Consider the following 15492-nt stretch of genomic DNA (forward strand, 5'->3'; position numbering starts at 1 on the left):
TATGAATAATATATAAGACAGACTCTCCTCAGGTTTAGGAAGCATCTCCACAAATGGGAAGGAACTGAACTCATGCCAGGAATCCTCCAGCCAGGACAGAGTCAAACTAGAAATCGGTAACAGGCAGACAAGAAGATAACAAGCTCCAAACACATGGGAAGTAAGTAGCCCACGGAAAACTAAGCCGCAGGTTGAAACGTGGTTTCAGGAGGAAATGCTTAAGATGCATTGAACTGAAGGAAAAGCAAAAATAGAATCTGGTAGAAATTTGAGCAGCATCATAAGCTGAAAAGAATTCCTCAAGACCAAGCGTATGTGTTAGGAGAGAAAGAAGAACCATCTAAATCAATAAACAAGCTCCCAAGCTAAAGAACTGGTTGAAACAAGAGCAAACTAAAGCAGATAACAGAAAAGGAATCAATGAAGCTGAAAGCAAAAAGGCAAGAGTTACGTAAACAAGGAGATGCTTCTTTTAGGAGATCAATAAAATTCTTAAATCCCCAGCAAATGCATACAAAGAAAAGAGAGGAACTCAAATTAGCAATATCCAGAATAAAAGGGCAGGTCTCACAACAAACACTACAGGCATCAGAAAGCTAATGGGGCAATAGTACGAGCCATTCTGAACACACTGGGCTGGCAAGTCTGATGAAATCAAACAGGGCTTGGGAAAACACAAACTGTCAAAGCTCATTTAACATGCACTAGATCATTCGAATGGCCCTGTACTCGGGAAGTTGAAATTATTATTCAAAAAGCAAAACTGAAAATAAATAGTCAAACTCGGGTAGTTTTTCTGTTATGGTCTACAAAATGTTTAAACATGACTGAAACATTGAACACAATTTCTTCCAGAAAATAGAAGAGACAGGAAGGAAGGTGTCCTGGTTTATTTTAATAGGACACTATTATTCTGATACCCAAACTAGTCACAGACAGTATAATATACCTAGGAATTGGAAAAGTGTCATATACCATGACCAAGTCAAGTTTACCTGGGAAAAATAGAACTCACTATTAGTAAACAAAAAAGGAAAACCGATTATATCAATCTTCAAAAACATTTGACAATATTCTGCATCCGCATGACTAAATACTGGCCATGGGAGAAAGGCAGAAATGAAGCAGGGTCCGCTGTCAAAAGGCCAATGGCCCAGCTGTTTGGGAGACTGTGGAAGGAATATGACAACCCAGGGCCCTACTGGCCAACAGACCTGCGTTAAGAAGAGAATGTGGAACGGTGATATTCTTTCTCAAGATAAACAGTAGAAACTGGGCTAGGAGCACAGTTCAATGGTAAAGAACTTGTTAGTCTATGCAGGACCCCGAATTTAATCCCTAGAGCTAGGGGAAGAGGAAGGATAATGGGGTGCCTTCAATCTGATGAACGGCATTCACAAACACCCTGCAGGTCTAACACCATCACAACGGTAAACTGCTAAACTAAAAGCTTTTTTTTCCTATGATAAGAAATGGGCAAGAGCGTCTACTTCTAGTCAGCCGGACAACTGACCTCCACCCAGCGCAATGCTATTTAATATATTTTTTTTTTCTCATACGATATATTCTAATCATGGTTTCCCCACCACCTTCTCCCAACTCCTCTCAGATCCTCCCACTTCCGTACCCACCCAACTCCATGCCCTTTTTTTTATCTCTTTATTTTCTTGACTGTCCTCAATTGTTTATTGGGTGTGAATTTTACAGACCTTACGTGTATTAGCGGTAACGGTGGAGCTGAGGAGTGTCGCGCCTTCTCCAGGCTGCACCTCCAACAGTGCCGTGGAACTTGTGGCCCTTTCCAAGGCCAGGGCTCTGGCGATCAGTGGATGTCAGCCCATCAGCTCTCTGCGTTTGTGGACTGTGTTCGGATGATCCACTAAGTGCCAGGATTTCTTCTGATACCTTTATGGAATAGACCAATGAGAATAACCTCAAAACATTTGTATGTGGACTCTTTAGCGACCCAACAGGAATTTCGGATTCTCAAAGTCCCAGAGGCCTCGGGCAGATTTTAGCTGGTTAACAACACAGTGGAACAACAGGCTTGCCACAGATTCAATCCTTGAGAACCGGGCATTTGTGATTACCCCACGGAGGACATGAACCCTGTAAACTGTATAACCTTACTTAGCTCCGTATCCCAGCCTTTGAGCTTCTTCAAGCTGGGTGGGCTGGGGAGCCCTGTGCAGCGTGGAGAGCGGGCGGTATAGCCAACAGTGGACCCTCAGAAGAAAGTGCATCACATCGAACTGTGCATGACGGCGTCTTCCTCCATAGCTCCTGGCTGTGTTTGTGTGCACCCACCTTGGCTCCCCAGTGGCTGTCAAGAAAGGAAAAAGCCTTTCTCCTACAATCCTTTCGGTGGTTCCTTCCTGTCCATTTGGATGGCTCTCCTTCCCGTGGGATGGGGCTCTTTCTGTCTTTAAAAAGAAACAAAACACAAGTGGTGAAGGCAATTCGATTTTTAAGGGTAATTTAAAAACACTGATTTTATTTGCAGGTGACATAATCTACAGAGAAAACCTACAGAATGTGTAGCCAAGAGATAATATTATTTTAACAATGGGGTAGAATATTAACCACACATTCGGAGATTCATTTGATTTCTACATATTAACAATGAACACGCAGAAGCCAAGTTGTAAAGTATAAATAAACTATTTGAGTGCTGAAAATGAAACACTGAACTAGACACTTATGAAGGGCCTGCATAGGGTTTGAATATTCAAAATGATGGAGTGTCATTCAAACAGAACAAGGATCGTAAAAGCAGAAGGGAACACAAGCGTGGGCATGCAATGCAAGCTGAGGCACAAGGCACAGCTGCCCCAAGGACAGAGTCACTGTCCATCCCTGCCACAGGAACAGAGACAATATATGCACAAAGAATTAGGCTACTGAATTTGCATGGCACTTTGAAGAATTTAGAATTCTCTAAAAGTTTTTTGGAAAAAAAAAAAGAATAAATAAATGGAGATAAATCAGCTTAATCAAGGCTATTACGTGAGTTGGAGGGACAGCAGCTAAAAGTGCTTCCTGCTTTGGAAGAATTTGGTTCCCAGCATCAACATCAGACAGCTCACAACCACCTTTAATCCTAGATGAAACAGCTACTCCTGGCCTCCACGAGCATCTTCTCCCACGTGCTATATGCTCACACAAGCACACGTAGATAAGAGGCTAAAGAAATGAACCTTGTAGAACTATTATGTAGCTAGAGTAGTTGAAACCAATAAGAGAAGGAGGAAAGCCGCATTGGTTGATGAGGAAGAATTCAGAACTCAGACGTACACAGACATGACCAACTGGATGCAGCTGTTAAGGATTCAAACGCACTTCTGTGCAGAGAATGATCTTTCCAATAGATGGAACCAAGACAAAGGAACTCATGGGGACTCATGGGGGAAAGGTAAGAAGATGAATCTCACATTTCCACTATGTAGATATCATCGTTCAGGTTACTGTGGAGACCGTGAGTTTAATATATATTATGTATCTATATTAATATAATAATATATATTAATATATATTGATAATATATACAATGATCTTAAACATTTTGATTTATTGGCTTTCAAATTATTTTCATCAATGTATTTTGATTATATCCTTTTTGATGAAAGTGTAGGAGGATATCCTAATCCTCCCAGATGCTCCCTACCTTCCTATCCCACAGAGTTTCACATTCTTTGTCTCTCTTTAAAAGAATATAATCATGACATAATCTCAAAACAAAACAAACACAAAAAGTACACACAGAGTAGGGAGAGTGAAAGAGAGAGAGAGAGAAACAGAGAGGGGGAAGAAAAAGAAACAGGGAGTCCATTTTGTGTTGGTCAGCTAAGTCTGACCATCATTAAGATTAAAATAAAATTTTATTAAGCAAAAAATTTCCTGAATGTCTTAATTGGAGAAAAATCTTAAGGGAACACAAATATTTATAAGAAACTGCATGTTAACAATCAAGCAAGAGGGGGGTAAATTTTTTTTTAGAAAAATACTATTATCATCAAAGGAATTCCCAAGGGCCTTCCTTCCAACAAGCTGGGTTTGGGGTGACTCTTGAAAGACTGAAGGTGTTTGCAGTTCTCTACACATCTTTACAGTGGCCCTTTGTAGAAAAAGCCAGGTTAGTAATTCTGACTCCATAAGTCAAGGTTGCTTAATTTTCCACTGCAATATTGGTCTCGCTATAATGTTAAATCACTGATGTTTCATCATAGATGAGATGCTAGGGAGGCCATCAGTTACAGAAAAAGACAATTTTTAGAGAGGAGTGCTTATTTACTTAGGCATGTAGTAATTATTTTCCAAATCCTGATAGTTTAAATAAGTAGTAAATAAAAACCAGAAAACACACAGAGGAGCATTCTGAGCCAGACAGGTCTTAAAGACACGGATTTCTAGATCAGTTTCCATGTAAGAAACTCTCACATGTGACATCTCTTCATACATGCAATGATTTGGGGGATTGGCAAAGACTTTAAGATCCTGTGGGGGAAGCCAAAGCACATGTAAACATTTATAAAGTTTCTCCCTTGAAACTTAAAAGTCTTCTCATAATGGAATTGCATCCAGTCTCCCTCAAAATGAAATATGATGAAAGTCATTTCACACTCTTTATAATTATTTTATTAGGCTAGGAAAGGGTTTCTCAGCCTTGGTACTAGTGACACTGTGGGTCAATATACTACGATGCTCGGTGACTAAGGGTACTTGGTGCTCTTCCAGATGGCCTGACTTCAGCGGACTGTGCAACAGACCCCATTTAGCAACATTTCTTTCCCCTAAATAAGGCTGCTCTCCCCACACCACACTGGGACAATAAAAAAAAATAATAACCCGAAGATTACCAAATATGGCCCCAGGGGAGTGAAAAATTATCCCTGGATTAGAACACCCGGTTTAGTAATGTTGTTGTCATTCTGAAAATAAGAGCCAAAATTGGAAAGACAAAGGAGATAGCCAGAAGTTGTCTATGCCAACTGATGAAGCCAGGTACAAAAGGTAGGTCAGCCATGATCTCAAAATGTCTCCCCCACCCCTGCTTCCTTACCAAAGAGTTCCTTCCTGGAGAGAAAGACGGAAGTACAACTTAGGGTTACAAAATAATTTGAAGAATCCTTTTCTGTTTACTTTGATCAAAACGCTGTGGGTTCAAATGACATCTGTCTATGGTAGACAAGGAGGAGATTCATTTTTTATTCCTTAGAACAAATTACCAGCAGTGGAGTAGCTAAAACAAACACAAAAAACCCAACCAACCAACCAACCAAAAAAAAAAAAAAACAGGTTTATTATCTCATGTACATTTCAGTGGGGTTAGAATGATAGTATAGACCTTAAGATCTTGTCTCCAGAGATGATAGTTTTACTTCTGAACATACAAATTGGTGAAAGAATTCTGTAGATTGTCCTAAAGCTGTTTGTATTTTAATGTTAATTCCACTTCCCCAAGAAGGGCTGGCTAGTCACATGACTCCCACTGAACCTTCCCATTTTAATTAGTAAAATAAAGGAAAGCCAGTGACTGGGCGGGGCAAGGGAATTAGAGAGGGCTGAGAGGTCAGAAGAAGGTCTGAGGAAGGATGTGAGAGGGAGGTGAGAGGTCTAGGAAGTCAGAGAGGGGAATGGAGGGTCGAGGCAACGTGGAGCTTCCCAAGAACTAGCTGGACCCAGGTGGAATTTATTGGTGTTAAAAATCTATGAATATTAAGGATTTTATAGGTCTAGTATCTCATATAAAAAGGTAGTTTGTGTCTTTGTCTATTTGATATAATCTTGTGTAGAGGATTTATGGATTGAGAGTTGAACATATACACCTGTATGAAAAGCTATCAGGCTGTAGAGTTGTGTTTGTGTGGGATTTGGGGGTACAGAAATACCCTGGGATAGAGGCGGAGAACAGAGAGTAGAAGACCGCTAAGAGAAGGGAGTTGCGTGGACGAGTTGGGCTATGTAGGCAGCTGAGACTGCACTCCAGAGGTACGCGGGGCTCCGTATCAGGGTTGGGCCTGAGGAGCGAGACCTCAGGGCTGGTAAAGAGATAAACATTATTTATCTTTTAATATTTACTGCAACAAATTCATTTTCTTATCATGTGACCAAGCTGCATTTGCTTACGGCCAAGGATCATGTCTGAGCGCCTACGACGACAATGACATCCTTGTCACATAGCCTACTCATCTGAAAATGTGGTAACTGAATTTTCAGGATCAACACCGGAGATAGTTCTACCCCTGTCTCCACCAAGGACCCACCTAGCTGGGTCTGACCCACCCAAGATACCCTCCCAGTGATCAACAGATACATTTTCCTCGATTTTTTTTTCTGCAAAATACTCTCTACCACAGAACATAAAACTGCTGTAGGAATCTATATCATGTTTACAGGTATCAACCACAGTTATGAAGAAAGACAATGGAACCACATCAGAACCTTATCCATAACAGTTAATCCACAGTACGCAATCTGTCCTCTTCTCAGATTCTTGGAGAACACCTGCTGTACCTGATTCGGCACACGTCCTGCACTTTAACTTCCTACAGCATCCTACTGTGTTAGATCCTGGGTCCTGAGAAAACCTTGCCCATGCTGTTTTTATGTACACTCTTACACCTTGATTCCCGGAAAAGTTTTTACCCATACTTAATTCTTCTTCTAAAGACCTGGTGTTCAAAATGGGGGAGTTGGTTAATTGAGGAAATTTACAAGCATGAGGACCTGAGTTCAAATCCCCAGAAACTGGGCACCAAATCAAGATAGGAGTATTTGCAAGAGCAGCACTTCTAAGGAAAGCTAGGAGAGAAAGATGACAGAGTCCCTGGAAACACACAGATCAGCAAGCCGAGCTTACATGATAACATCTCAAGTTGGAGGAAGACAAGAGCCAGAATGTGAATTTATCCTCTAATCCTCATGTATGCATGCCTGCATTCACACATGTGCACGCGCACACACACACACACATGCACACGCACACAAACACTTCCTATCTGTTGTAAACCGTGCTGCTTAATAAATTTTTTTAATATTGGGCTACTTAGTGAGACATGTTAATTACATGTCTTTGTATCATGGTATTCTGATAAAATCCAGCTTATTGCTGCCTTTTGATCAAGAAATTACAGTGGGAATATGATTCCGCAGTATTCCTGGCCCCAGCTTTGCTCAGTGAAGGGACAGAGCCACACCCACATTTGTAACCGTGACACTGCTTCCGTTTGATGGAAAATGGTTAACAGCAGGTGAGAAATTCCTAATTCTTTGCTTTGTCATCTCAGGGCTCCTCACCTGAATTGTTCCAACTATCTATATAAAGTCCATGCTAAAGTGACCCCCTTTTAATTTACTTTTTGGGCTGGGGATCAGAGCTAAGAGAAGGTATCATAGCACACACTTACCCAGAACTCTCTGCACAACAGGTGGACCAGCTGGCCTTCCAAATGCTGAGATTCCAGATCTACAGTAGCTCACATACTTCAGTTTACTGTGTAAATGACATTTCTATTCCTATCTTGTTTTCCAAACTTCCCAAGATCTTTTAGGAGGAGAAACATCTTCTTTTGTATTCCCACTGGTGCCTGTGCAGCGTTGTACACATGACAATTAAAAACTCTGGCACATATGACAAACGAAAACCCTTGTCACACAATCGAATGCCACATGTCAGATCTTTCAACCTGGGAAGAAAAAGGATGTGTACAAATCCTTTTTACAGCGCCCACATCCCCAGTGCCTTTTCCCTCTTGCTAATTCTCTATAAGGAGTTTCAAATCGCTTCTGCTCCACTTTCACTACCTGCAGACTAAGTAGAGAACTCCATGCTCCAGCGAGTTTGTATCATTTTTCATAATGTAAAGAAGCCTGCATTTGCAGTGACATTTTCATAAAGGAGCCTTTTCTATGTCCAACGAAGACTCAGATATTCAGACAAAGCTAAATCAAGGATTGATGCTGACAGGGTAAAAAAATGAAGGAATGGGAGCTGTGAAAGAATATACTCACTAACAAATATTTTCTAAACTCTGGGAATGTGCTACTCTCCAGTGTATGGAGCTTATACCAGATATTAGGCATTCGGACTGTGCAAATCGCAGCAGAACTTAGAATGCAGTGCAAGGAATTCTATGCAGGGAGTGAATTACAGGTACAGAGAAGAACCCCTAACTACATTTAACTTGGAACTCAGGGAACCAGTTGAGGAAGGTGCTTCAGGCTTAACTGTTAAGTCCTGCAAGAGGAATGAGATTTATCTGCGGCGGCAGATTCAAGAATATTTGCACACACAATGGATAGACTAGATTTAAGATGCAAAGCAAAGTGCAGTGATATAGTAAGCTAATCAGAGTCTACAGTCTTAGAGACCAAGACAAAAAGATTCAGGCTCTGAGGCCACAATGGTTATCCATGAGATGGAAACAGAGCAATAAAGGAAAACTTGGAGCAGTTCTAGATGAATTCGTTTTGGTATGAACGACAACAAGGCATTGACTTGGTCATCTGAGTAGAAGTTGGTGACACATTAAATATGGGACACTTTTTGAACTGATTCTAACTTAGCATGCAAACTGAGGTGTCAGAATAGCAACAGTTCAGGAGCCCTGCATTTCCCCTGACATGTGTCCCAGGATGGATGTTGTGACCAGGGTACCATCCACAGGGCTGCCATAGTTTGTTTCCCAGTTGTTTATATGGATGTACCTGCCACACAAAAGGTGCTTCACACTCTCCACAGGAAACAGCTCCATGACCCTGGAAATAAATATGAAATGGGTGAGCTCCTCGAAGCCACAGAACCAGATTGAGTTTGACTTGAAATATGGGAACGCATATATTCGTCTTGGGGGAAACCCAGGGCAAATTGTTGAGTTTGAGGCTTCTTAGTAAAAGAAATAAGAGACCTCAACCAAAATTTTTGGAAAACAAAGTAAACTATCTCTGGATAACAAGCCATATATATTCACATACAGGTCTATAAAATGTTCTGACTATAACATTTTATTCATTTTCCCCACATTTAACAGAGTCAGTCTCACCCCTCCCACTACCCACAGCTTCCTGCTACATTAACAGCTGGAAAAAATAATGCTTGGAAGCTGAAATGTTTCTGATCAAACTAAGGTTGCCATTCATGGAAGAAGATCATAATCTACTTTTTTGTAGTGACATAGTAAGTCTTTGTTGAGACAAAGGGTAATTTTTGTCACTGATTCAAAACAGTACCACTGATCACTTATAATTTTAAATTTTGATTCCCTCCCCCGCCATGGTTTGAAGGAAATAATAGATTGAAATACCAAGTGATTCATCATATCCAGTCACAAAAATAAGCCATGGTCTACACAGAAATTATCTTCATTCTCATAACTATTCTGTGAGGACCATTTTGATGTTTACATAATTTGCATATGTAAACTTTCTTTGTAAATATTTGCCCCTTCTGATTGAAGAATGATGCCAGGCTCTTTCTAACTCTCCTAAAAGCAGTCATTTTCTAGGTAGACAGGTACCATTCCTGGGGTTTATATGCATCTTAATCCTGACAAGACTTAGATATTCCTTTGGTATTCTGGATAAGTAAATGAAGTTTATAGAGACTTGAACTCCGGTCACACAGCTAGCAAGAAGAAACACCAAGAAGCAAACCCATGTGTGTCTCATTCCAAAGCCCTGCTTTCTATCCATATTATTGGCCACACGGAGTTTGTGGCTTCCTGAGATGGGTGTACAAATTCTCAGATTAACAGATCTATTATCTACATATGTGTAACTAATTAAGACTGGCGTAGTTCTATAAACACAGTTCAGTGGTCAAACACATAGCACCCATGCACAAGGCCCTGTATTCAACCCTTAGCAGATAAAAGGGGGGGAAATACCACTAACTAACGTAGGAGTCGCATGGCTGTAAACAAGTTTCTACCTAAAACGTTCTTGCCAAACAAGTGTGATAAGAACCCCCAGTGTCTACGTAAATGTCATGATAACCCCCTATAATTCTAGCATTCGGAACATCAGACTTAGGACCCCCAGAGCAATCTGACAAGGTACATTATCTATATCAAAAGGTGAGACCCTACATTGATGACGAGAGTGGGCACTCATCAAGGAAGACTCCCAATGTGAGCCTCTGGTTGCCACAGACCTACATACACACAAAAAATTAAAACAGATGCCAGGCGTGGTGGCACATGCTTATAATTTTAGTACTCAGCGAACAGAGGCAGGAGGATCAAGAAGACAGGCCTACATAGTGAGTTTGAGACCAACGTGAGCTACAGAAGACCATGTCTATGAAAGAACACAAAACACAACAAATGTTCCAAGCACTTATATTCACGTATGTATTTTCCATTTTAGTAAATAATACTGTATGACCAGATTTCTTTCCAATAGATTGCTTTTTTCAACTGTGGAAGTGCTATATTTAGAGGTTTAGTTGACTCCCTCTACACACAATACTCTTCAAAGTCATCCCAATCATGTGAGACAGTGAAATATAAAACAAAGCACTGGACTTACAATGATGGCTTTAGCCTTAGTCCTGAAACTCTGACTTTTAAAAAAGGCAGCATATGCTTGGGCAGACAAAATGGCAGCAGAGTGTCTAACTCTGTGAAGGGGGATGCTAAGCTCTCTGCTCACATTATCATTTTCAGACTTCCTAAGTCCCAGCGAGAAAGTCATCATCCCCTACTCTCTCAAGAACCAAGTTCTGTATTTCTATAAAGCCACCTAGTCAATTACAAATAGCTCTAGACTTTCTTGCTAGAAATTCTGATTCACTCTGCCTACAGGGCATGCGCCCATGAAACTCTGTATCATAGCAGGCTCTTCAGAATGTTTTACGAGGTTCGGGAATGTCCTGAAGACGCTGTTGAAAACTCTGGGTAGCAGAATGTCCATTTTATACCTGCCATGTGCTAGCAACACTACAATAGTCCAATTCATTGGCATCTATACTTTAAGAAATAATGGATTTAGTATTCTCTCAAAATTATAGTGTTTTTTCCAAATGTCACCTTATGCTCCACACATATTTTCAAAAAGGAATGTTAAGGTTTTAAAGGAGGACTAAACAAAATTGAAAATGTAATTTTATCCAGATACCAAAAAAAAAAAAAAAAAGAAAGAAAGAAAGAAAAAAGAAAAAAGAAAGAAAAGGCATACACACAATCTCTTGCCTTATGACTTATTCTACCAGTTGAGCTGTGGAGATAATTTACTATTCTAGAACACAGTTATTCTTCGACTTTGAAATAACTGCCATTTTATTTCACTCACATAGTCTTCTGTCTGCCCTCGTAGCCAGGAGCCGTTTCTCATTCCATTCATTTGCATCCTAAATTACAGGCTTTGATACCACCGCCACAACCTATGTTTTAACTTGGAAATATATTGAAGCTAACTCTCTAGGATGCCTGGTCTAGTTCGTGATTCAGTCTGACTGCAGTGTGGTTTGTCAACAGAGCCTCCACCTACAGAAAGCTGTTCTGTGCTTATACAGAGAGACTCTCAGAGCTCAGGTCTCCAACTCATGTGGCAAGCGCTTCTGCAAAGCTGCCTTGACACTCTATCTATTCTGGTCACAAAGATATTCTATGATCTTGACATTGAACTTTATTCCCATGCCTAATTTTTAAAAACCTAACCGTAAATTAAAAGGGGGCATTAAAAAAAAATCCCCTGTAGGTAGGTTGAAAAACAAATTTCTCAATGGACTAGACATCGTTCGCTCATGGCTCATAGCCGCTGGCTCATTTTCAGTACAGCCAGACAGGAAATCCCGCTCCCTCCAAGCCATTGCTGTCATGCAGTATCTCAGCTCCTGCCCAAGATGTACTTGTGCCTGACTGGTCCCCACCTAGCTACAGGCATATAGCCCTAATTTCCACAATATACTGAGTTTCTTGCATTTTCCTTCCTGCCCTTCAGCTACCCAAACACGTGAATCAATACCCAGCAGGATTAAAGAAACTGCCGCAAAACCTTCGACCCACAACTTGTCCTGCCTACAAGATGTGCAGGGATGAAGACAGGGCAAAGACTGAGGGGATGGTCAGGAAAGGACTGACCCAGCTTGAGGCTCATGCCATGAGCGAGCCCACCCCTGACACTTTTCATGATATCCTGCTATATTTGTAGACAAGAGCCTAGCACAACTGTTCTCTGAGAGGCTTCACCCAGCAACTGATAGAAACTGATGCTGAGACCACAGCCAACATTAAACAGAGTCTAATTTGGGAGTCTTCTGGAAGAGGAGGGAGAAGGATTGAAGGAGCCGGGGGGGGGGGGAAGTCAAGGACACCACCAGAAAATATACAGAACCAATTAACTTCGACCCATAGGGTCTCACAGCATCGGAACCACCAACCAGGGAGCATGCATGAGACAGACCTAGGTCCTGGACACATATGTAACAGATGTGCAGTTTGGTCTTCATGTGGACTCCAAACAGTAGGAACAGGTGCTGTTGCCTGCCTTTGATCTCCTTTCCTAATCCCGCCTCAACTGTAGAAGTTGCATCCAGTCCCACTGCAATTGCTATGGCAAGGTGGGTTGACATCCATGAGAGGTAAGGACAAAGGAAGCAGGCATGGAGTTAGGCACAGGGAGAGTGGAGAATTGGGAGGAGAGAAGGGGAACATCTGTGTTCAAGATGCTAATTAATTAATGGAAATTATCCCAGATCCTGTTCAGGAGGGTAAAGATTAAGAGACAGGAATATCATGCTCCTACCTGAAAAGAGTACAGCCTAGTGGTCAGAGTGGTGGTGTAGCATTGACGTATCTGTCACTGTGAATAAGGATCACAGAAACTTAAAAAAAAAAAAAAAAAAAAAAAAAAAAAGCAAGAGTGTACATGAGCAGTGACTTCAAAAAAGAGAATCTGTAGTAGTTGGTGATACATGGTGGAAGGAGGCCAGAGGGGGAAGCTGAGAGATTGCATCTCCATCCCCACACAGGAAGCAAAGTGATTGGAAAGTGAAGAGAAGCTGTAAACTCGAGGTTCTCACCTGTGACTAGAACAACCTTTTCATAGGGGCTGGCTAAAACCACCAGAAGATCAGATATCTGCATTATGATTCCTAACAGTCGTAAAATTACAGTTAGGAAAACAATGTTATACTGGGGGGCCCACCACCTCACAGGTAACTATATATTAAAGGCTCACTGCATTAGACAAGTTGAGAAACACTGCTGAGACCCTCAAAGCCCAATCCTAGTGATGTACATCCTCTGCATCTCCCCATCATCTTCTTAAAAAGTACTACCACCTCAGAATAAAGAGCTCAAACACATTAGCCTATGGGAGTGGACAGACATTTTTCATTAAAACCTCTACATCAGGTAAATTAGGAAGCTGCTCTGGGAAGTCCCTCTTCATATCAGGTATTCCACTCAAAGTCAGTAGACTAGCCCCACCCTCAAACTTCCTCAAATGTTTCAGTTTTCAGTTTAGATGACATATAAAAATTGGCTTGGATATAAGTGAAATGGACTATTATTTTGTTGGTGGCATGATTACATTTGTCATCTTGTCACAGTCTAGAATCCTCACCGGTGAAGATAAAGTAAATAAAGAATAACATGTTTAAATTAGGTCGGCTTGAAGGCTCGCCTGTTAAATTTCTTTCTAAGTCATTTTAATTGAAGTGGGAAGCCCCTGAATGTGCGTACTACCATTCCTGTACTTGGGTCTCAGGTTGTAGTCCTGGACTTCAGAACAACAGAAACGATGATCTAAACAGTAGGCCTGTGTGTGCTTACCGTCTCTCTCCTCCAGACTGTGGCTGTGACTGGCTGCTTCAAATGCCTGCTCTGACTTCTCCACATTGATGGGCTGTAACCTTATTTGGATACCAAACCAAATAAACCCTTTCTCAATTAAAGCTATTTTGCCACAGCAACAGAAAACAAAACCACAACAGGTTGACTCTAGAAAATCTTTTCCACTGGGTTCCATGGTAGAACAGATTCATTCACCCTCTGGGAGTCTACTTTGTTACCTTTGAGAATAAAATTAAACAATAACAATAATGAAACCCAATCTCCTGTAGATGGATTGAGGAATAGATCTCTAAATAGACTGGATCAATCTGCTACATCCTTTGCTCAAGGCTCCCAGTTCTTAACTAGTTTTCAGTAAAGCCAAACAGGAAATTTAGCTCCTTATATAGCTGTGCTTTATGGGGTTCTTGCTGTCATGTGCCATGTGTGAGTTCCTGCTTGTGCCTGACTGGACCCCACCTAACTACAGACATTTCATGATTCTAACCCACCAGTGTTGCCACCTACGCCCTGCCTATCTCTGACAGCTCTTGTCTCCTACTCTGACATAAAACAAATATATGTAAAAAAAAATTTTTTAAGTTTCAGGTAGTTAGAAGCTACAGCATTATAGCTCATGCAAGGCTTGGCTTCTAGCAAGCTGAAGAACTGATGGGAAGTAGAGAGCAAGTTGACTGGAGATTGTTGGGAGAACACAGCATCATGGTGAGTGTCATGGATGCAGAAAGTGAACCACGTCTTTGTATTCTGACCTCTATCTGGAAAATAGGAAGTGAAGACAATCTGAGGACTTAAATATGCTGAACATAAGAAAAGTTGCTGATGCGCGGCAAGCACATGGATAGCAGATCCCTCTGAACTGAAACATTCCCTCCAGGAGGGAGACGAGAGGCTCACCAGACACAGAACTAAACAAACTGCATGTGTCTGAGAAAGCTGAGACATGCAATATTCTCCAAGCATCTCCATACCAAAATCCACCAAAGCATCAGCAACTACTAGAGAAGGAAACTAAGCAGCCAAGCTGCAGAGAGGAGATACTCAGACCTGATGAGCTGCCTGAAAGGTATACAGATCTCTAGGGACGTAGCTTTTGTGAGTGGTCACCCATCTTGGGTGGGGTTTCCAAGGATGCACCTGCTTTTGAGTTATTCTTACTCCTACAAGTGTCTTTCATATTTATTAATAACCCCAACATAGACTTTCTGGTTCACCAAATCAGATTTTCATGCAGATGTTATTTTGGGATGTGTAGATTCCCTTTTTGTTGGTACATAGGCACATATTATGTCTTCCCAGGAAAACCCTCCCACAGTACCTCAACACAGTAGTTAGGTCATAATATTTTCTGTGCATATTTCTTCCCAGCTTCTTACCTTAGGGGCCTGGCATCCATCTTGGTGGCTTGGTATCTGCTTGGTGTTTTACACAAAAGTAAACACAGTGTTAAGAAATAATTTTAGTCAGGAAATGCCTAGCAAGGCTTGCAATGGTCCCAGTCTTCTGAGAACAAAATGGCAGACTAAGTACTCAAATGTCAGTGTGGCCTTGGTTGGTGACTCCATTGTGCAGTTCACAAAGCTTACTTAGCAGAGATCAAGCCTAGGGATAAAGTTTTATTCAAAGAAGGTGTATCCTTCTGACACATTTTTGGTGCCTATTATTAATAGTTCTCTGTCTTTTAAAGGGAGGAAAA

The sequence above is a fragment of the Micromys minutus genome (genome assembly GCF_963924665.1).
Source record: "Micromys minutus genome assembly, chromosome: 33".
NCBI classification, from domain to species: Eukaryota; Metazoa; Chordata; class Mammalia; order Rodentia; family Muridae; genus Micromys; species Micromys minutus.